This window comes from Bombina bombina, chromosome 10, assembly GCF_027579735.1.
Source record: "Bombina bombina isolate aBomBom1 chromosome 10, aBomBom1.pri, whole genome shotgun sequence".
NCBI classification, from domain to species: Eukaryota; Metazoa; Chordata; class Amphibia; order Anura; family Bombinatoridae; genus Bombina; species Bombina bombina.
This window is the reverse complement of record NC_069508.1, coordinates 149,958,488-149,983,422: the sequence shown is the minus strand read 5'-3', so window position 1 is coordinate 149,983,422 and position 24,935 is coordinate 149,958,488.

Here is a 24,935-nt window from a genome sequence, read left to right as displayed (position 1 = left end):
TTTCTCTTTCTTTGCACGGTTTAAGTAAATTCACATGGTAAATCTGTACCTCCTTTCGCCTCCCAGGCTGTCTTACTTTGTAATTTACTTCCCCCGCTCTGTCAATGACTTCATATGGCCCATGCCATGTTGCCAAAAATTTGTTCTCTACAGTGGGAACCAGGACTAGTACTCTGTCTCCTGGATTAAACACACGAACCCTGGCATTTCTATTATAGCTGTTCTGCTGGTGCTGTTGGGCATTTTCCATGTGTTCTCTAACTATGGGCATAATGGCTGTCATCCGATCCTGCATCTGAGTTATATGTTCAATCACACTTCTGTGAGGGGTTGACTCCTGTTCCCAAGTCTCCTTAGCTATGTCTAGCAAACCTCTGGGGTGTCTTCCATACAAAATTTCAAAGGGCGAAAATCCAGTAGAAGCTTGAGGGACCTCTCGGATGGAAAACATTAAATAAGGCAAAAGGAAATCCCAGTTTTTCCCATCTTTATCAATTACTTTTTTGAGCATAGCCTTTAGTGTTTTATTAAATCGTTCTACCAGACCATCAGTTTGTGGGTGATACACGGATGTTTTCAGATGCTTTATATGAAGAAGATTACACAACTCCTTTGTAATTCTCGACATAAATGGAGTGCCTTGGTCTGTTAATATTTCTTTGGGAATCCCAACACGGCTGAACATTAACATTAACTCCTTAGCAATTGCTTTTGCTGAAATAGTACGCATGGGTATTGCCTCAGGGTAACGTGTAGCATAGTCTACTATTACCAATATATACTGGTGCCCCCTTGCAGACTTTACAAGAGGACCCACAAAATCCATACCAATGCGTTCAAATGGGACCTCAATTATGGGTAAGGGCACCAAGGGGCTACGGTATGCTGTAAGAGGGGCAGTTAATTGGCATTCAGGACAAGAAGAACAATAGTTTGTGATAGATGCCATTACACCTGGCCAATAAAACCTCCTAAGAATTCTCTCTCTGGTTTTTTCAATCCCCATGTGCCCCCCAAGTATGTGGCTATGTGCCAGATTTAATACAGTGTGTCGATATGCCTGGGGTACTAACAGCTGTTTGACAGACTCCTTTTTCCCAACTCTGTACAATAAATCATTTTCCACTTCAAAGTATGGATAGGTGAGCGCTTTATCAGTATTAATGGGGCTGCCATTTCTTATGGAAATATAGTTTCTAGCCACAGCTAAAGTTGGATCCTCCCATTGTGCAGCCCTAAAGTTACTTGGGCTAACCTCTAGGTCAGTTATTTCTACATCAGGTTCAGATATATTAGATTGACCTGTATTATTCTGTTCAGTGTTACCTCCAACTAGGGTTTCCATAGGGGTTGAGTGTTTCCCTCTAGCAGGAGTTATTTTGTCTAAGTTATTCCCCAATAAATCAGAAAAGGGAAAGTCACAAACAGCGCCCTCTACTGAATCCGGTGAATTTTCCTCAGCAGCATCCCATAGATTCAAAAAATGGGGAAAATCTCTGCCTATTATCATTTCATGGACTAATTTATCCACTAAACCAACTCTATGATTTATAGGGCCATTTTGAGTTTCAATAAGTACTTTAGCAGTTGGATACTTGTGTATGTCCCCATGGACACAGGCAATATCTAGGTTCTGGTAATTATCAATAGGAGTATTTCTCAACAGACCCCTGTCTTTGAGCGTAACCATGCTACCAGAGTCCAGCAAAGCTTTAATTTAATTTCCCTCCACCCTTACAGTGCACCAAGGTTGGCCATTTAAACAATCATTTTTGGTAATTGCATATACTGAGCGAGTGTACAATGAATAATTGTCTCTCATATTGCCAACATTCCATTCCATAGCAACATCATTCTTAGGGCAGTCCTTTGCAAAATGAACATACTCTTTACATTGAAAACATTTAATATTAGCATTAGACAACATCTTTGAGGCTATTGTGGACCCTTCCTGCCTCACAAAACTCTTGTTCCTTGCAGTAATGTCCCTCGGGTTGTAAAAACCCATCTGCTCCTCCCGATACCCCCTTTTCCCTGGAACAGTCTTACCCAATTTACTGGGACTCTGGATCTTCGGGGTTCTAGGTCTTTCCTGGTTGGGGATTTGTAGAAACTCTCCGGCAGTCAAATAGCGTTCCACCAGGGCAACTAGACCGTCAGCAGTTTTAGGTTCACTCTGGCTGACCCACCACCGCAGGGAAACAGGCAATCCTCGCAGGAACCGGTCCATCACGAGCTGTTCCACAATGTGACTAGCTGAGTTGACCTCTGGCTGTAGCCATTTCCTGGCAAGATGTATCAAGTCAAATATCTGTGACCGCACGGCTTTGTCTTGACTGTAAGTCCAGGAGTGAAATCGCTGGGCCCTTACTGCTGTTGTTACTCCCAGGCGGGCCAAGATTTCTGTTTTTAGCTTTTTATAGTCACTGGCCTGCTCAGGCTCCAAATCATAATATGCCTTCTGAGGTTCTCCACTCAGAAATGGCGCAAGGAGACTTGCCCATTCAGACGCAGGCCACCCTTCTCTTTCGGCTGTCCTTTCAAAAGCCATCACGTAAGCCTCCACATCATCTGTAGCCACCATCTTTTGCAAATAGTTACTCACTCTCAGAGTCTTAGAACTGTGTGGAATTTCTGTAGCACACCTGCCCAGTCTTTCAGATAGGCCTCGAATCTCCTGCTGCATGGTACGTGTGATATTCTGCTGTTCCTCTCTTTGTGTTAATACCAGTTTTTGTAGCACTGCAATATTTTCTTGCTGGCTGGCAGTAGCTTGCTGCTGTGTGGCAGTGGCCTGTTGCTGTGAGGCCGTAGCCTGTAGTAAAGCCTTTACAACTTCCTCCATTTTAAGTGTGGTATTGTTTCCTTAACAGACTATTAGTGTGTTGCCCGCTACCTCCACCATATGTGACCTGGGATCTTGGAAACACACAGTCCTCAAAGCTGGAAACACCACACAAGGTTGTAGCTTTATAAAATACAGTCTGTTTATTATCAGGTCTGGCAAAAACAGGCAAAATAAACATAAACAAAACAAAAGAGGCTTGCTCCACTGAGCACTTACTAACAAGTACAACTGTCTGCACTAAGTAGCTTTTCACAAAAGTAATATTGCACAGACCTTTCAAACTTTGTCCTTTAGAGATAATTCCTCTCAGTCTCTCAGGAGAGTGTTTGCAGTTTCCCTTTACTGCTGGCAAATCTACCTCTCAACCCCTGACTGGGGATTTTATTAGCACCTGCTGTTAATTATCACATGCAGGTGAGTAGCTAGCTGAGTCAGACAGAATTCCTGGACTGGACTTTTTGACATAATGTGCTACTTGCAAACTGCGGGGTGGAGCACTGGCCCACCCTACTCTCCAAATACTCCACCCCAGGGACCCAGAAATAAATCACATATTTTCTCTATGTGGCAAACAAACATAACAATTCTCCCTGGGGTTGTCAGACCATACCCCGCACTGCAGCACTTTTGAGGGAATATAGACACCTTCCATTACTATGCCTTGGGTTCTGTCACAGTGTGTATTTATGCATGTATATGTGTGTGTGTGTGTGTATGTATGTGACTGTGTGTGTGTATCTATGCATGCATATGTGTGTGTATTTATGCATGTATATGTGTGTATGTATGTGACTGTGTGTGTATTTATGCATGTATGTGTATGTATGTGACTGTGTGTGTATTTATGCGTGTATGTGTGTGTGTGTGTATGTATGTGACTGTGTGTGTATTTATGCATGTATGTGTGTGTGTATGTATGTATGTGACTGTGTGTGTATTTATGCATGTATATGTGTGTGTATGTATGTATGTGACTGTGTGTGTATTTATGCATGTATATGTGTGTGTGTATGTGACTGTGTGTGTATTTATGCATGTATGTGTATGTATGTGACTGTGTGTGTATTTATGCGTGTATGTGTGTGTGTGTATGTATGTGACTGTGTGTGTATTTATGCATGTATGTGTGTGTGTATGTATGTATGTGACTGTGTGTGTATTTATGCATGTATGTGTGTGTGTATTTATGCATGTATATGTGTGTGACTGTGTGTGTATTTATGCATGTATATGTGTGTGTGTATGTATGTGATTGTGTGTGTATTTATGCATGTATATGTGTGTGTATTTATGCATGTATATGTGTGTGGGTGTGTGTATGTGTATTTATGCATGTATATATATATATATATATATGTGTGTGTGTATGTATGTGACTGGGTGTGTATTTATGCATGTATATATGTGTATGCATGTGACTGGGTATGTATTTATGCATGTATGTGTGTGTGTGTATTTATGCATGTATATGTGTGTGTGTGTGTGTGTGTGTGTATGTATGTGACTGTGTGTGTATTTATGCATGTGTGTGTATGTATGTAAGTGACTGTGTGTGTATTTATGCATGTATGCATGTATATATGTGTGTGTGTATATGTATGTGACTGGATGTGTATTTATGCATGTATATATGTGTATGTATGTGACTGGGTGTGTATTTATGCATGTATGTGTGTGTGTGTGTGTGTGTGTATTTATGCATGTATATATGTGTGTGTGTGTATGTATGTGACTGTGTGTGTATTTATGCATGTATGTGTGTGTGTGTATGTATGTAAGTGACTGTGTGTGTATTTATGCATGTATGTATGTATGTGTGTGTATGTGTGTATATGACTGTGTGTGTATTTATGCATGTATGTGTGTGTATGTGTGTATGTGACTGTGTGTGTACTGTATTTATGCATGTATGTGTGTGTATGTGTGTGTGTGTATTTATGCATGTATATATGTGTGTGTGTGTGTGTATGTATGTGACTGGGTGTGTATTTATGCATGTATGTGTGTGTGTGTGTGTGTATTTATGAATGTATATATATGTGTGTGTGTGTGTGTATGTATGTGACTGTGTGTGTATTTATGCATGTATATGTGTGTGTGTGTGTGTGTATGTATGTAAGTGAATGTGTGTGTATTTATGCATGTATGTATGTGTGTGTGTATGTGACTTTGTGTGTATTTATGCATGTATGTGTGTGTGTGCATGTTTGTGGAACCAGCAAATTACAGACCTTGTTACTATAGCATGGGGGAAGGGGGTAAACAGTATCACTATACAGTACCACTATATACAGTAAGGGGGGGCTGGACCATGTCACTGACTACTGTGGTCACTTTATAAAGTACTGGGGCGGGTAGGGTCAGGCCAGCCATCTCACCAGCAGATTACAGACTGTGCCACTGACTCACTATATACAGTACTTTGTTTTTTTGGGGGTGGGGGGCCCTTCTTAGATTCTTGCACTTGGGCCCTGTGGTTTCTAGTTACGCCTCTGGTCTGAATAAAAAAAGGTTATTTTTTAATTGACTGCCCCTTAAAGGTAGGTAAAGCAGGTGCTTGTGCTCTATCTATTTGGTTTCTCTATTGTACTTATGCCTAGGTGCATCAAACCTGTGACAAGGGTGGCAGATTTTTGGCAGACCAGTAACACAGTGATATGTTGTTGTGCCCCCTTTAGGCTACTCACAGCTGTATTATATTTATTTATGAGCAGTCATCCTGGTGCCTTCTATAGGGAAGATGACACATTCTTGCAACCCTGAGAAGGTGCCTCACAGTTGCTCCAACAAGAAATTTCTAATTATTCCTAATGGTTTTGTCTGACACAGAGGAGGCAAATGAAAAGGCAATTTGTCTTACTGGCACAAAAGGGATAAATAACTGCACAGTGTGTGTTACAGGACAAAGAGGAATTATAGAAAAATTAAATACAGTATAACTATACAATCAATAACTACTAGAAAGATAATACAATAATAGTCTGAATTTCAAATGAGTAGTATTTTTTTCTGATACATTTCAAAGTTACTTCTATTTTCCACGCCTCCTGTATCATGTGACAGCCATCAGCCACATAAAGGTACCAGTGACTTCCTATCCAAATTAAGGAATTTGCCTGATTTACCAGAAAATGTAATTATAGCTACTTGGGATGTATGTAGTTTATATACCATTATCCCTCACATGAATTGATTGAATACTGTTTGAATGGCTTTAACTAAATCCAACAAATATTCTGAATGACAAATAAATTTCTTTATGGAGTTATTGGAACCGGTTTTGACTCATAAATATTTTTTCTTTTGACAGCAAGTTTTTTGATCATCCACATGCATAACCACTGTATCCAAAAATTCCATCTTATTCGAATGATATTTAGTTGTAAACTGAACAGCAGGTACCTTAGCCTGTATCCTCTGACGGAAAACCTCAATGGGCTCAAATGTCGCTCCTGCCTACACCTGCCTTTATATGGATGGATTGGAGGAACAGGTGGTATATACTGATCCAGATTTCCATAAATGTTTGGCGTGGTGGCGGTATATAGATGATTTGTTCATTGTGTGGCAGGGCAACATTGAATCCATTGAGGTTTTCCATCAGAGGATACAGGCTAAGGTACCTGCTGTTCAGTTTACAACTAAATATCATTCAAATAAGATGGAATTTTTGGATACAGTGGTTATGCATGTGGATGATCATTTTGACACAGACATATACAGAAAGCCAACTGATAAAAATACCCTTTTGTCCCGTCAGAGCCATCATCCCCCCAAGAGTATTTAAGAGTGTGCCCAAGTCTCAACTCTTGAGTGTTAAGAGGATAGTTTCCAATCCTTCTACCTGTTAAATGCGCTTAGATAAGATGTGCAGCAGGTTTCAAGAAAGAGGTTATTCCTCTGAAGAATTGGGGTCTATCGATCTTGAACCTCAACCAAAGGTGTCAACTAATAAAAGATTGGCTTTTGTCTCTAATTATAATGTTATGAGTGTAAAATTGCATAAAATCATTTGCAAAAATTGGTTAATGCTGGGTCATTCTATGCCAGAGATTGATGAATTTCAACAACCTCCTTTTTCAGCATTTAGAAAAGGCAATTCACTTGGGAGACAATTTGTTAGGGCTAAAATGAAACCCTTAAAATCTTCACAGAGCGTATTTAAGCCGGTGGATAATGGGACTTTCCCATGTTTGAATTGTTTCCATTGTAACAGTATTATTAGGGGTAGTTTCATAAGCGATCCATTTTCAGGGAAAAGTTCTATATTAAGGGGCATTACACTTGTCAGTCGACTTATGTGGTTTATGCGCTCAGGTGCCCATGTGGACTATTGTATATAGGGGAAACTTCCCAGACTATAAAAGACTGCATAACCCAACATAAGTCTACTATTAGAAATCCTAAAATGAGACATTTACCAGTCCCAACTCATTTTTTTGAGAAGGGACATCAAGTTAATCAGTTACGTTTTATGGTTCTTGATCAGGTTCCTAGGGGTAACATTGGTTTTGACAGGGGGGAATTGCTTCTTAGGAAAGAGGCCATGTGGATACATAGGTTGAGTACAATGTATCTTAGAGGTCTTAATAGGGATTACAATCTAACTATTTTGCGTTGAAATAGGTCCTAATGTTTAGGGAAGATGTCTGTATAAAATTATCATTTTGGTTTTGAATGTGTTTTCAATGTGCAATACGCAGGGTATTTTGAAAAGTTTTTTGAAAAAATGTATCTTTAAAATGTGAATTTAGATAATCTCTAAAGTGTCAATTCAGGATTTTCATTCATTTTTTTCATAGACTTATTATGTTTTGATTGTTTTTTTTTGTTTCAATATATAATTGTTTAATTGCTACACCTGCTATGTGTGAGGTTTAGTCTATGATGTCAGAAAGAGGGAGGGGCGTGGTTTATGGCTATTTAAAGGGACAGTCTACCATAGAATTGTTATTGTTTTAAAAGATAGATAGTCCCTTTATTACCCATTCCCCAGTTTTGCATAACCAACACAGTTATATTAATATACTTTTTACCTCTGTGATTACCTTGTACCTAGGAACCTTCTTCCAGCCCCCTGATCACATGACTGTGACTGTTTATTGTCTTAAATTTAGCATTGTTTTGTGCTAAATCTTAAATAACCCCCTGTGCTTGAACACAGTGTTATCTATATGGCCACATGTACTTTGTCTCTTTGTGTTGAAAAGAGATTTAAAAAGCATGTAATAAGAGGCAGCCCTCAATGGCTTAGAAATTAGCATATGAGTCTACCTATGTTTAGTTTAAACTAAGAATACCAAGAGAAAAAGCAAATTTGATGATAAAAGTAAATTGGAAAGTTGATTAAAATTAAAAGTCCTATCTGAATAATGAAAGTTTAATTTATACTAGACTGTCCCTTTGTTCATTTGTATTGAGCCTGAGGAGGGGGTGTAAGCCCGAAACATTGCTCTGCCTGTACTGCTGCCTATGAAGTAAAGTGCTTATTGGACTTGATCATATTGAGTGTCTGCCTGATTTTTCTTCTCTATAGCCATCAGCCACAAATACACATCATCCAATCACAAATGTGCCTTACAAAGTGCGCATATAAAATATTGTACACTTTTGGATAACAGAAGTAAATTGGAATTTTTTATAAAATTGCATGCTCTATCTGAATCATAAAAGTTTAATTTAGGCTATAGAGTCCCTTTAAATTACTACCCTGAGTGTCAGTGGCAATGTGGAGTTTGTTAACACACTCAGGGGCGTCTGGTGGCCCATTTTTTCCCTTAGGGAGACTTAATACACACAGAGAAAAGCGCACTCACAGGAACGAACAACCAGCTCAATAACATTGTTAGCCGGTTCTATGGTGATTTACCACATGGGTGCAGCCTCTAGTTATCCCAGTAATGCTTTTCACGGAGTAGAACTTTCCTGTAGTATATCATCCTGATTCCACCTATTACGATCATCTGGGGTTGCTGTGTTCCTTGTTCAGAGAGGAATTGCCTGGTATTTCGGCACTGGACTGACCGTAATAGGTGGGATCAGACTGATATACTACAGGAAAGTTCTACTCTGTGAAAAGAATTACTGGGCTAAAAAAGAAGCTGAACCCAGGTGGTAAATCGCCTTAGAACAGGCTAACAATGTTACTGAGCTGGTTGTTCGTTCCTGTGAGTGTGGTTCTCTCTATGTTTATTTAGTCTTCCTAAGGGAAAAAAGGGGCAACCAGACGTGGAGTCCTTGCTCAGTGTGCTTAGAGGAATATGGCTACACGTCACTAACAAGGCCAAATAAAGGCAGAATCGATCGTCTGGGGTTGTTGTGTTCCTTGTTTAGAGAGAAATTGCCTGGTATTTTGAAGATGGACTGACCAGTAATAGGAGGGATCAGACTGATATACTAAAGGAAAGTTCTACTCTGTGAAAAGCATTACTGGGCTAAAAAAAGCTGCACCCAGGTGGTAAATCACTATAGAACAGGCTAACAATGGTATTGAGCTGGTTGTATGTCCCTGAAAGTACGCTTCTCTCTGTGTGTATTAAGTCTCCCTAAAGGAAAAAAGGGGCAATCAGGTATGGACTCCTTGCTCATTGTGCTTAGAGGAATATGGCTACACTTCACTGATGAGGCCCAGTGAAGGCAGAAATGATCGTCTGGAGTTGCAGTGTTCCTTGTTCAGAGAGGAATTACCTTTTTATTTAGGTGCTGGACTGACCATAAAAGGCAGGATCAGACTGATATACTACAGGAAAGTAATAATGTTATTGAGCAGGTTGTTCATTCCTGTGAGGGCGCTTCTCTGTGTGTGTATATGTATATATATATATATATATATATATATATATATATATATATATATATATGTAAAGGAATAGGTCTATATAGGTATATATAGAAATATCTATTTAAAAATATTTTATGCAAGCTCTGAAGTCATGCTTACCTGACAAGCATAAATCACAATTGCACTCTCGCATTTACTTTCAACTTATAATACGTGCACTATTTCCAACGAGCGCAAAAAGCTGATATTGCTTGCACGCTTCTCAGCACTCCACTAGTTATCTAGCCCTGAGTGCTGCACCATGGTAGCCAATAATTAACTGGAAACTTTTTGCGATATGTAAAGACAAGTAAATGAGTTATAAGTAGAATGTGAAAAGAAAACTGATTTCTTATCACCTTTCTTAACCATAGCTTTGTATTTAGTGAGTTTCCTGTTTTTATATTTGGTGTTATATTTACCACTGTTTCACACCTTTATCCGTTGCCTGAGCAAATCCTTTGTTCATGGGGAGCTATACAATACACTCAAACAAACTGGTTGCCTGGAACCAGCTCTGTGTAGGATGGAAAACATACGTAAAAACATAATGATGGGAAAAAGGTGAAAGCAGACAAACACATGGCCAGGCAAACAAGGAAGTATCATGCAGAGATCTATACTAAGGCGAGGGTGCATTGTAGTTTGAGAGGGATCTTTTTTATGTAATGTAAACTGAATGTTGACTCCTGGTCCATCTCAAGGTCATTTTCATCTTAAAGGGACCGTCTACTTGAAAATGTTTATTGTTTAAAAAGATAGATAATCCCTTTATTACTCACTCCCCAATTTAGCACAACCATCCCTGTTATATTAATATACGCTTTACCTCTATGATTACCTTGTATCTAAGCCCCTGCAGACTGCCCCTTAGCTAAGTGTTTTTTACAATCTGCTGGCTCTTGTATATCCATTATCATTCTCCACGGGAGTGAGCACAATGTTATTTATATGGCACAGTGCTAGTGCTGTCTGGCTGTTGTCCAAGCACTGAGATAAAGGGGGTAGCCTGCAGGGGCTTAGAAACAGGCACACTTAGAGGTTATAAAGTATATTGATATAACAATGTTGGTTATGCAAAGCTGCGGAATGAGTAGTAAAGGCGTTAGCTATCTTGATACTTTTCCATTAACGGACTGAATACAGAATGACAGTTGATGGTGCTATAGAGTTGTGGTCCGTTAATGGAAAAGTACCATTATTTTCAGAAGCATAACTTTCCTCTTGGGTGCTTGATTCTCTTTCCCCGCTTTGTTCTTGCTACTCTTGCGCTTGTCATACTTAGCATGGCGCTCCAACAATCCTCTGGCATCCACCCCAAGTGAACCTTGGAGAATGAAATTTTCAATAGAGGATTTGCCCCCTTCTTGACCCCCCAGGCAGAGGCAAAATAAATAGTAGAGATGGGTGACTATATTCACACATGGGTACTTTTCCATTAACGGGCCAAAACTCTATAGCACCATCTGCTGGCATTCTGTGTTCACCAACAGAGAGGCAGCCTGTTAATAATAAAGTACCTCTATCATTTTAAAGAATAACACATTAAGTAGACTGTCCCTTTAATGTAAAAATATATTTATGTAAAAATCTCTATGGAACTGTTTATGACATAAAGGGGCAATAAAGTCAAAATTACACTGTCATGATTCATATAGAGCATGCAATTTTAAGCAACTTACCAATTTACTTTTGTTATCAAGTTAGCTTTGTTCTCTTGGTATTTTCTGATGAAGAGCAAACTTAGGTAGGCTCAGAAGCAGCAATGCACTACTGGGAGCTAATTAAATAAATCAGGTTAGCCAATGAGAAGAGGCATATATGTCAGCCATCAATTACCAGCATTGCTGCTGCTGAGCCTACATAGGTATGCTTTTCAACAAAAGATACAAAGAAAATAAAGCAAATTGAATAACTGTAGTAAACAAATATTTTTTTTTTTTAAATTAAATTGCATGCTTGTCTGAATCATAAAAGTATATAATGTCCCTTTAAAGATCATAGGCCCCCATTTATGAAGGTATATACGCAGCTTCGAGGCTACTTCATTGAAGGCTCACACATACAGTCATGACTGATTATTTTTTTATTTTCTACATTGAATCCCCTTAGAATGTACTGTAAGTCTACAAGCCCAGCTGTTTAAAGATCATCCTCCTGAGAGCCAACTTACAGTAGTGAAACTTTTGGTAGTGCCACATGTTTACTATAAATGTTACCTTGTATATCATACTTGTGTTTATAGGGCAGCAGAATCTGTTGGCGTGCTACAAATTATTGATAATAATAAATGGTGTTATCAAATACTATAAAAATAATAGATATACTTGTATGAACAAAAACAAATTACAGTCAGTAGTGTTATAATCCATACCTTCCAATTCACATTCTGTACATCTGTCAGGTCCTGATGCAGAAAAAGGTCGTACTGATGGTTTGGCGATTGGTTTATTTTTGTGGGATGCGGCTGTCAAAGGTCTTAATATAATAATAAAAAAAGATTAACTTATTAGAATTTAGTTTGTTAAATATATCCTAGTGGATTTTAGTTCCAGTTATCTGGTCATCCAAACAGACTATGATTTAAAGGGACAGTCAAGTCCAAAAAAAACTTTCATGTTTTAAATAGGTCATGCAATTTTAAACAACTTCCCAATTTACTTTTATCACCAATTTGCTTTGTTCTCTTGGTATTCTTAGTTGAAAGCTAAAACTAGGAGGTTCATATGCTAATTTCTTAGACCTTGAAGACTGCCTCTAATCTGAATACATTTTGACCACTAGAGGGCATTAGTTCACGTTTCATATAGATAACATTGAGCTAATGCACGTAAAGTGACCTAGGACTGAGCACTGATTGGCTAAACTGCATGTCTGTCAAAATAACTGAAATAAGGGGGCAGTCAGCAGAAGCTTAGATACAAGATAATTACAGAGGTAAAACGTGTATTATTATAACTGTATTGGTTATGCAAAACTGGGGAATGGGTAATAAAGGTATTATCTATCTTTTTAAACAACAAAAATTCTGGTGTTGACTGTCCCTTTAAATACCCCTCTGTTTTAGTACAGGTGATTCAACCAAAATGGTAAACAATAATTATCTGAGACAGAACTTTAATTATTTGCTCATTAGGTTTTCCAGTTGACTGGAGCGAAAAAGCAGTTTTCCATGTATATGTTACAGGCAAAGTGTAAAACTCAGGTATTGCATAGAATGCCTAATACTTTCAGGCAATGTATTGAATAAAATCATCTGTATACATTTCCTAGACATTATGTAGAATACAGAGTACATTTAGGCAATGAGGCCCATTTATCAAGCTCCGTATGGAGCTTGTGGGCCCGTGTTTCTGGCGAGTACGATCGGGTTGATTGACACCTCCCTGCTGGTGGCCGATTGGCCGCGAGTCTGCAGGGGGCGGCGCTGCACCAGCAGCTCTTGTGAGATGCTGGTGCAATGCTAAATACGGAGACCGTATTGCTCTCCGCATTCAGTGAGGTCTTGCGGGACTGATCCGCACTGTCGGATCAGGTCCGCAAGACCTTTGATAAATAGGCCTCAATGTGTGAAACTATCAAACTTCAGTGTCTCCTTTCCAAAAATGGTCACAAGCAAACAAATTTGCCTCATTCAGAGTTCAAGAATTTAACCTGCAAATTCAATTTATTTTGACACAGATTTGACTGCATCATTTAGGAGCTCAACAATTCAGCCAGCAAGAAACTAATGAATGTTATTTTGCTATGGTGTTTTATTTTCATCAATTCATTTCTCAGGAATTGATAATTAGTAGTGAACTACTTTTAGGTGAAAACCCTTTCAATACTGTCAAAAACAACATTCTGCCCTCATCTTGAAAAGCATTATTCTTTTTTTTTTTTTGAGGGGGGGGGGTTCAAGGGATATAGTTTAGGATTTGTTCATAAAAATGTGCTAATCTGAGAAGACTAAAATTATGCAACATTCATAAGAACATTTTTCTCTAGTTTAGGGTTTAGAAACCAGTTCCTTCCTAAAATTTGGTAGGTTTCAGATACCAGTTCGTTAATCTGAATTTTTCATCTGTGTCAAACATCATTCGAGTTCAAACTAGTGAAATAAATAGAAGACTAAAATGATGCAATGTTCATCAGAAATACTTTTGTCGAGTTTAGCTTTCGTGAATAAAATGTTCTCATCTGAGAAGACTTAAATGATGCAATGTCCGCCAGGATACATTTTTTCTTTAGTTTAGGTTTTAGATACCAGTTTGTTAATCAAATTTTGTCTGTGTTTGTTTTTTTAATTGAAAGGGTTTTGGGTTTCACAGGTTTCAATTTGTTCATAAAGTGTCCCCCCTATATTTAGCCAAAAAAAGGCTAGGCATTCTATACAATGGGGCATATGTATCAAGCTCCGAATGTAGCTTGATGCCCTGTGTTTCTGGCGAGCCTGCAGGCTCGCCAGAAACAGCAGTTATGAAGCAGCGGTCACAAAGACCGCTGCTCCATAACCTGTCCGCTTGCTCTGAGCAGGCGGACAGACATCGCCGGAAATCAACCCGATCGAGTACGTTTGGGTTGATTGACACCCCCCTACTGGCGGCCCATTGGCCGCGAGTCTGCAGGGGGCGGCGTTGCACCAGCAGCTCTTGTGAGCTGCTGGTGCAATTCTGAATATGGCGAGCGTATTGCTCGCCGTATTCAGCGAGGTCTGACGGACCTGATCTGCACTGTCGGATCAGGTCTGACAGACCTTGATACATAAGCCCCAAAGCATCAGTTTCCCACTAAAGAACTGAAAGTAGTGTTAGTTAAAGGGACAGTCTACACCATTTTTTATTGTTCAAAAAAGATAGATAATCCCTTTATTACCCATTCCCCAGTTTTGCATAATAACACTGTTATATAAAGACATGTTTTACCTCTGTGATTACCTTGTATCTAAGCCTCTGCAGAATGCCCCTATATCTCAGTTCTTTTGACAGACATGCATTTTAGCCAATCAGTGCTGTCACCATGGGAGTGAGCACAATGTTACCTATATGACACACATGAACTGGCCGCATATATATATATATATAAGCCTATATATATATATATATATACACACATAGACACATACAAATATGCACACACACAATTATATGTAGAGAAACACATACACATATGCACACACTCACATAGACACATACACATATGCACACACTCACATAGACACATACACATATGCACACACATAGACACATACACATATGCACACACTCACATAGACACATACACATATGCACACACATAGACACATACACATATGCACACACATAGACACATACACATATGCACACACTCACATAGACACATACACATATGCACACACTCACATAGACACATACACATATGCACACACATAGAAACATATGGGTTTTGTACTTCTCACTAATCATCACTGTCTGATAAGGATAACTTCCTCTCCTTTATTGGTGGGGAGGGATATGGCTTTGCAAGTATGACAAGAAAACATTGGTTTATTCAGGGCAAAACAACTAGATAAGCTAATTGTATAAAGAAATACAAAAAAGTTTGTAGCAAAGAACTCCACAATTGTACAATGAGTCTTAACTCAACGAGTATAATGTGATTTGGATAATTCATATAGTATTAAAAGTTCCATTTCATTCATACATTATAGTCTTTATTAAATAAACTAGGAACACACAGACATACTGTAGCAAAGGCTAGTGAATTAAAAATGCTTAAACCTGGTTAATAGATAGTTCAGGTTTGCTGAATATCAATAATAATTATTTATATTAGCCCACAGTAAATATTATGCTGAAGTAAGCTAAGCCCTTACAATCCGAGGGCTGAATTACTTTTAACTAATAATAGCTAATACTGAGCGCTGCATCTGAGCGTACTATAAGGTTTTTGTAAAGCATATTATTTAACCAGATAAGCAGATTAAAAAAAGGCAACCAGGAGAGACACGACTACTCCTGTTGGACCCCTGACTCGCATTTCACAGAACGCTTCCTCAGAGGGGGTCTATTGGTTTATTCAGGGCAGGAACAAGAGTTATCCTTGTCTTTGCTATAAATAAGGGTGAATTTCAGTTATAAAGTATAAAAAAATGTCATGATGAAAGTTCCTTTATTTGCATCAAGTTTATGTCGAGCTGAGCACCTCCAACCACCCATGGCAAAATGCTATTTCCTCAATGAAGTGGTGTTTCCACCTCTTAGCCAATAGCGTGCTAGCCATCTGGCATAATGCCAAAGGGCAGGCACGGCTATTGGCTAAGAGGTGGAAATGTCACCTCATTGAAAAAATAGCGTTTTGCTGTGAGCAGCATTAATTCCCCTTTATTTATAGCACTTGTAAATCCTAGTGTTTAATTTTTTTTTTAGGATTTACCATCACTTTAACTGTTTAACTGATGGCTAGCTATACACACTGAGAAGAACCTGTAGCACCTTACACCATAAGGAAGCCCAATTAAGATTACCGGACTACAAAAAAAACAAAAAAAAAAACACCACCCACACTTCTGACAGTAGCAATTGTATGAAAAACACATATACTAGGACTTGAGTCCTGCAGTATTCTGCATTAGACCCTTAATATACACTGCACTGCTAAATGTGCAGTAAGTCTGTGCTTTCCTCTTATTATAATAAACCACTGGTCTGGGCACTTTCTAAGTATTGGAACTACCCAGGGCCATCTTTAATATTGACTGGACCCTGGGCAAAAATTTTCTTGGGCCCCCCTACCCCATGCAATTTCGCTCTCCATCCCAACATCCCAAAAAACAACTAAATCAATTTTTTTTTAATTATTAGCCCAGCGGTGGATCATCCACGGCTTGGCTAATCATTTAAAAAAAAAATGAAATAAATTGCAATATGTGAAACTGGACCTAAGCAGTACTAATAAGTAAATAAATATATAAATTCCTCCACTGTGGATTCATTTAATATTCTTTTGAATGTGATTCTGGTGTGAGGTTAGCTGGTTAAAGAGATTTAGGGCAGCCAACAGGAGCAAAGCAAGGTAAAGACCGAGAGGAAGCATGGAGGTGCAGACAAACATAAGTTTACTGACTAGAACAGCAGAACTACTATGGGAAGCTGTAAAATATGAGACAGAGAGAAAATAAAAACTATAAAAATAAACCTTACATTAATGTGTGAAGTATCAGCATGACACTATACATCAGCCACAGCAGCACATGTCACTTCTTTGCTAGGAACAAGTTCCCTCTCACCCTGCACTATACAATGCTGCATGGGGAGGGGCGTGTGTGTACAAACTTATTCTTCCCACTGACACCTTTCTACAAAGCACTGTTCCCCTAACAAACTTCAGTTAGTTCATCTTAGGGCCACAGCAGAAAAAGCAGGACTAAAGGGACCAGCAGACTGGATGCTGTCTGTCCAAGGCTGCATGGATACAGTGTGAGATGAGTCACACAGCCTCAAGACTGAAGAGAGCAGTGTATGCAGCTGCACAGATGCTCAAATCCTCACGTGCCTGCCGCTCCAGCTTTCTGCTGCATGCGCCTACAGTCAGCCCTACCCAGAAACAATCCCCACTACCAGAGCAGTTACCTGGTAACAGTGGTAACCCCAGTAGGAACTTTTCTGATGCAGTGGGAATGGCTGGATGCCGAGTTAGGGCTTTGCATTCAGTGCTGGACAGTGCACATCTAAAACAGCACATGGCAATAGCTTGGCATATCACATGACACCGGCACGGTCTGGCACAGTTTTTTTTTTTTTTTTTTTAAATATAAGCAGAGTACTTTTCACTGTGACAGTATTAGGACTGAATGTGTGTGTTCCCCATGTCACATCAGCAGTCGGGTTTGAACCATAAAAAAAAAAAAATTTTTTTTTTTTAGGACTCTTGGGCCCCTCAACAGAGACTGGGCCCTGGGCAGCTGCCCCTTTTGCCCTGAGTTAAAGACGGTCCTGGAACTACCTAAAAGCATTCATTATCAAAACACTTGTGCCAAGGAAAAAAACAACATATTCCCGGTACATGTACACAGCACTTAAAGTAGCATGAAAGTCAGATTTAAACTATAATGGTTGAGATAGAGTATACACACCTTGTTAAGCTCTTGAGCAACAAAACAATACAAAGTTCTAAAAATAGAACACGTTGGTATAGTGCAGTGCTTTCCAAACTGTGTGTCGGGACACACTAGTGTGTCGGCAGCAGTGTGTAGGTGTGTCCCTGCTTCAGCACAAATTCCCCCCCAATTTTTTTTTTTGGTTTCTGACTTTCCGCCTGCCTGCTACGTATATCATATGGTTGACATGTGATTGATACCTAGGGGGTCACAGATCATCTTAGCCTATTGGCGCAGCTCAGTGGGAACTGAAACTATTCCCATTGGCTCCTGACTGCACGTGTAGTCTCCTTAATTGGCTCGTGACTGCAAGTGTAGTCAGTGAGTGGGACAGCAGTGTGTTTGCAGGGTGGGCAGTAGTCAGTCGGACTCACCAAGCTCTGAGGGCGGCAGCTTAAACACTGAGCTGAAGTCAGTGGGGGTTTTTTTGCAACTAGCTCCCAGTAGTGCATTGCTGCTTCTGCTCTTGATATATGGATAGGAAGGGGAAGCTTAAAAATGCTTGATGATGAAATGCGAGTGTCTTTATCCAATATTCCACCAAATATTCAGAAACTGTGTTCATCCCATCAACCTCATACATCCCATTAAAATAGTAAGTAGCTATTGGTGATATTAAACTTTTTTTTAATTATTGCACATACATACTGTTACTTGTAAATACATTTTGTTATTATATAATTTATGTATGTGTCCGTATCTCTTAAAACAAGGTAGTTTAACCTCCTGTTTGCCAGTACAACTGAATTACTGTGTCACAAAATGATGTAGGTCTAAAAAGTGTGTCGCCAACATGAAAAGTTTGGAAAGCTCTGGTATAGTGTGATTGCAATATTAGAAATGTATCAAAGTACGTTTAAACAGTACTGAACAGCTTTACTTGTAATAGTGTGGCTACACTGTAACAAATGTTTAATTAATATAGAACACTTTTGATACAGTGTGCTCAAACACGTACAGTACAGTATGAAATAATATAGAGGCAATACAATTTTAAAAAAATCAACAATTTATAAAAGGACTTTTTACAACACTTTTTCCAAAAATCACTGGTAAAATGAAAAAGCTACACTTACTGTCTTGTATGGGATATTAAAGGAATATTATTAAACAGTGATCCTTTGATAAAAACAAATATTTTAAATCAAAGTAAATATATAAAAAATGTGTAAAAGAACAGCAAATAACTTACTTGTTTTCTTGCAAAATTAGCACTTAGAAATTCTCAGTGTGCCCCCAGTGTTTTAAGATCAGAGGATTTTCAAAACCTACATTTTTATTCTGTCAGTTCCGGGAATGAGCAAATCTGTCTCCCTGTTATCTTCTAGTCACTAACCTAGACATTTTATTACATCAGGCCAAGATAAAACTTTCTGTAAAGGCTCCTCCTCCTTCTAGGGCTGTGACAGGAAGCAAAAATGTAGTGTAAAAGAATAAATAAAAGGTAAAATCCATTTAAATAGATGAATAATACATATTGCACAGATTTCTACTAAGTATAAGCAACTGCTTAGTGCTTTTTTTTATTACAACAATAAAATGGACTGTTTAAAATCCCTTTAAATGTCCATTTTTTTCTAAGTCCACTGAGTGGCAGCTACATTTTAAAGGCCTCCTATGTCTCTATGCATTACAAACATGGCACAGAAATAGGTCACATTATACATGCACCACCCTCTGACTAACTGTCAAGGATGGTTAAAAAGACAACAACAAAAAACATACCCCCCAACTGTCCTGATTTTAGGGGTCTGTCCCACTGTCCCGGGTTGCTAGCCATCTGTCCCGCATTGCCCCATGCATTAAAAAAAAAACATTCTATTGGGCCCATACTCAGAAGCAGCTGGCTTTTCTCTCCCAGGGTTAGATACCTGTTAGATTCCCTGTGGAAAAGGAATAGTGTGTGGGTTAAGCAGGAGTAAGAAGGCTATATACCCTCTGACCTCAGGTAATGGTGACCTCTAACCTCTGGTAGAGATGACATCTAACCCCTGCTGATAATACTAGCATGCCTTCAGCTTTATCCGATGAGCAGTGCTAACACCAGGGTAACGAACAGTGGCAGCCTCAGACTGCCAGCTAATGTGCTTGCCAACCCCAGGTGTGGTGGGGGTGGGGGGCACTGGGGGATGGGTTCTGTCTCTCTTGAATTTTGAAATGTTGGGAGGTATGCTTATGTGTTTCTGGCACTATGAGTGTATTAAAATACTAATCTGTGTGTGTTATCAAAAACATTGGGGTAAAATCACTCCTACGTGTTTTCTACTGTGTACCAAGAAGGTTTACATGTTCTGTGTGTGCTACTTGCAGTCCAAGGGTGTCAAATCACTACTGTGTGTATTACTGGCAGCCAAAGAGAAAAAAAAATATTACTTGTGTGCTACTGGCAGCCAAGGGTATAACATTACTGTTTAATTATGAAAACAATAATATAATAATAATAATAATAATATAATATACAATATATATATATATATATATATATATATATATATATATATACATATACACACACAGAGAAGCACACTCACAGGAACGAACAACTGGCTCAATACTATTGTTAGCCTGTTCTATGGCGATTTACCACCTGGGTGTAGCTTCTTTTAGCCCAGTAATGCTTTTCACAAAGAAGAACTTTCCTGTAGTATATCAGTCTGATCCTGCCTATTACGGTCAGTCCAGCGCCGAAATACCAGGCAATTCCTCTCTGAACAAGGAACACAGCAACCCAAGACGATTGTTTCGTCCTTCATTGGGCCTCATCAGTGAGGTGTAGCCATATTCCTCTAAGCACACTGAGCAAGGAGTCCACGTCTGGTTTTCCCTTTTTCCCATAGGGAGACTAAATACACACAGAGAGAAGCACACTCACAGGAACGAACAACTGGCTCAATACTATTGTTAGCCTGTTCTATGGTGATTTACCACCTGGGTGTAACTTCTTTTAGCCCAGTAATGCTTTTCACAGAGAAGAACTTTCCTGTAGTATATCAGTCTAATCCCGCCTATTACGATCAGTCCAGCGCAGAAATACCAGGCAATTCCTCTCTGAACAAGGAACACAGCAACCCCAGATGATTGTTTCGGCCTTCATTGGGCCTCGTCAGTGAGGTGTAGCCATATTCCTCTAAGCACACTGAGCAAGGAGTCCACGTCTGGTTTCCCCTTTTTCCCATAGAGAGACTAAATACACACAGAGAGAAGCATACTCACAGGAACGAACAACTGGCTCAATACTATTGTTAGCCTGTTCTATGGCAAATTACCACCTGGGTGTAGCTTCTTTTAGCCCAGTAATGCTTTTCACAGAGAAGAACTTTCCTGTAGTATATCAGTCTGATCCCGCCTATTAAGGTCAGTCCAGCACCGAAATACCAGGCAATCCCTCTCTGAACAACGAACACAGCAACCCCAGACGATCATATCAGCCTTCATTGGGCCTCCTCAGTGAGGTGTAGCCATATTCATCTAAGCACACTAAGCAAGGAGTCCACGTCTGGTTTCCCCTTCTTCCCCATAGAGAGACTAAATACACACAGAGAGAAGCACACTCACAGGAACGAACAACTGTCTCAATACTATTGGTAGCCTGTTCTATGGCAAATTACCACCTGGGTGTAGCTTCTTTTAGCCCAGTAATGCTTTTCACAGAGAAGAACTTTCCTGTAGTATATCAGTCTGATCCCGCCTATTAAGGTCAGTCCAGCGCCAAAATACCAGGCAATTCCTCTCTGAACAAGTAACACAGCAACCCCAGACGATCGTATCAGCCTTCATTGGGCCTCGACAGTGAGGTGTAGCCATATTCCTCTAAGCACACTGAGCAAGGAGTCCACGTCTGGTTTCCCCTTTTTCCCATAGGGAGACTAAATACACACAGAGCGAAGCACACTCACAGGAACGAACAACTGGCTCAATACTATTGTTAGCCTGTTCTATGGTGATTTACCACCTGGGTGTAGCTTCTTTTAGCCCAGTAATGCTTTTCACAGAGAAGAACTTTCCTGTAGTATATCAGTCTGATCCCGCCTATTACGATCAGTCCAGCGCCGAAATACCAGGCAATTCCTCTCTGAACAAGGAACACAGCAACCCCAGATGATCGTTTCGTCCTTCATTGAGCCTCATCAGTGAGGTGTAGCCATATTCCTCTAAGCACACTGAGCAAGGAGTCCACGTCTGGTTTTCCCTTTTTCCCATAGGGAGACTAAATACACACAGAGAGAAGCACACTCACAGGAACGAACAACTGGCTCAATACTATTGTTAGCCTGTTCTATGGTGATTTACCACCTGGGTGTAGCTTCTTTTAGCCCAGTAATGCTTTTCACAGAGAAGAACTTTCCTGTAGTATATCAGTCTAATCCCGCCTATTACGATCAGTCCAGCGCCGAAATACCAGGCAATTCCTCTCTGAACAAGGAACACAGCAACCCCAGATGATTGTTTCGGCCTTCATTGGGCCTCGTCAGTGAGGTGTAGCCATATTCCTCTAAGCACACTGAGCAAGGAGTCCACGTCTGGTTTTCCCTTTTTCCCATAGGGAGACTAAATACACACAGAGAGAAGCACACTCACAGGAACGAACAACTGGCTCAATACTATTGTTAGCCTGTTCTATGGTGATTTACCACCTGGGTGTAACTTCTTTTAGCCCAGTAATGCTTTTCACAGAGAAGAACTTTCCTGTAGTATATCAGTCTAATCCCGCCTATTACGATCAGTCCAGCGCAGAAATACCAGGCAATTCCTCTCTGAACAAGGAACACAGCAACCCCAGATGATTGTTTCGGCCTTCATTGGGCCTCGTCAGTGAGGTGTAGCCATATTCCTCTAAGCACACTGAGCAAGGAGTCCACGTCTGGTTTCCCCTTTTTCCCATAGAGAGACTAAATACACACAGAGAGAAGCATACACACAGGAACGAACAACTGGCTCAATACTATTGTTAGCCTGTTCTATGGCAAATTACCACCTGGGTGTAGCTTCTTTTAGCCCAGTAATGCTTTTCACAGAGAAGAACTTTCCTGTAGTATATCAGTCTGATCCTGCCTATTAAGGTCAGTCCAGCACCGAAATACCAGGCAATCCCTCTCTGAACAACGAACACAGCAACCCCAGACGATCATATCAGCCTTCATTGGGCCTCCTCAGTGAGGTGTAGCCATATTCATCTAAGCACACTAAGCAAGGAGTCCACGTCTGGTTTCCCCTTCTTCCCATAGAGAGACTAAATACACACAGAGAGAAGCACACTCACAGGAACGAACAACTGTCTCAATACTATTGGTAGCCTGTTCTTAGGCAAATTACCACCTGGGTGTAGCTTCTTTTAGCCCAGTAATGCTTTTCACAGAGAAGAACTTTCCTGTAGTATATCAGTCTGATCCCGCCTATTAAGGTCAGTCCAGCGCCAAAATACCAGGCAATTCCTCTCTGAACAAGTAACACAGCAACCCCAGACGATCGTATCAGCCTTCATTGGGCCTCGACAGTGAGGTGTAGCCATATTCCTCTAAGCACACTGAGCAAGGAGTCCACGTCTGGTTTTCCCTTTTTCCCATAGGGAGACTAAATACACACAGAGAGAAGCACACTCACAGGAACGAACAACTGGCTCAATACTATTGTTAGCCTGTTCTATGGTGATTTACCACCTGGGTGTAGCTTCTTTTAGCCCAGTAATGCTTTTCACAGAGAAGAACTTTCCTGTAGTATATCAGTCTAATCCCGCCTATTACGATCAGTCCAGCGCCGAAATACCAGGCAAGTCCTCTCTGAACAAGGAACACAGCAACCCCAGATGATTGTTTCGGCCTTCATTGGGCCTCGTCAGTGAGGTGTAGCCATATTCCTCTAAGCACACTGAGCAAGGAGTCCACGTCTGGTTTTCCCTTTTTCCCATAGGGAGACTAAATACACACAGAGAGAAGCACACTCACAGGAACGAACAACTGGCGCAATACTATTGTTAGCCTGTTCTATAGCGATTTACCACCTGGGTGTAGCTTCTTTTAGCCCAGTAATGCTTTTCACAGAGAAGAACTTTCCTGTAGTATATCAGTCTGATCCCGCCTATTAAGGTCAGTCCAGCGCCAAAATACCAGGCAATTCCTCTCTGAACAAGGAACACAGCAACCCCAGACAATCGTATCAGCCTTCATTGGGCCTCGACAGTGAGGTGTAACCATATTCCTCTAAGCACACTGAGCAAGGAGTCCACGTCTGGTTTCCCCTTTTTCCCATAGAGAGACTAAATACACACAGAGAGAAGCACACTCACAGGAATGAACAACTGTCTCAATACTATTGTTAGCCTGTTCTATGGCAAATTACCACCTGGGTGTAGCTTCTTTTAGCCCAGTAATGCTTTTCACAGAGAAGAACTTTCCTGTAGTATATCAGTCTAATCCCGCCTATTACGATCAGTCCAGCGCCGAAATACCAGGCAATTCCTCTCTGAACAAGGAACACAGCAACCCCAGATGATTGTTTCGGCCTTCATTGGGCCTCGTCAGTGAGGTGTAGCCATATTCCTCTAAGCACACTGAGCAAGGAGTCCACGTCTGGTTTTCCCTTTTTCCCATAGGGAGACTAAATACACACAGAGAGAAGCACACTCACAGGAACGAACAACTGGCTCAATACTATTGTTAGCCTGTTCTATGGCGATTTACCACCTGGGTGTAACTTCTTTTAGCCCAGTAATGCTTTCACAGAGAAGAACTTTACTGTAGTATATCAGTCTAATCCCACCTATTACGATCAGTCCAGCACCGAAATACCAGGCAATTCCTCTCTGAACAAGGAACACAGCAACCCCAGATGATCGTTTCAGCCTTCATTGGGCCTCGTCAGTGAGGTGTAGCAATATTCCTCTAAGCACACCGAGCAAGGAGTCCACGTCTGGTTTTCCCTTTTTCCCATAGGGAGACTAAATACGCACAGAGAGAAGCACACTCACAGGAACGAACAACTGGCTCAATACTATTGTTAGCCTGTTCTATGGCGAATTACCACCTGGGTGTAGCTTCTTTTAGCCCAGTAATGCTTTTCACAGAGAAGAACTTTCCTGTAGTATATCAGTCTAATCCCGCCTATTACGATCAGTCCAGCACCGAAATACCAGGCAATTCCTCTCTGAACAA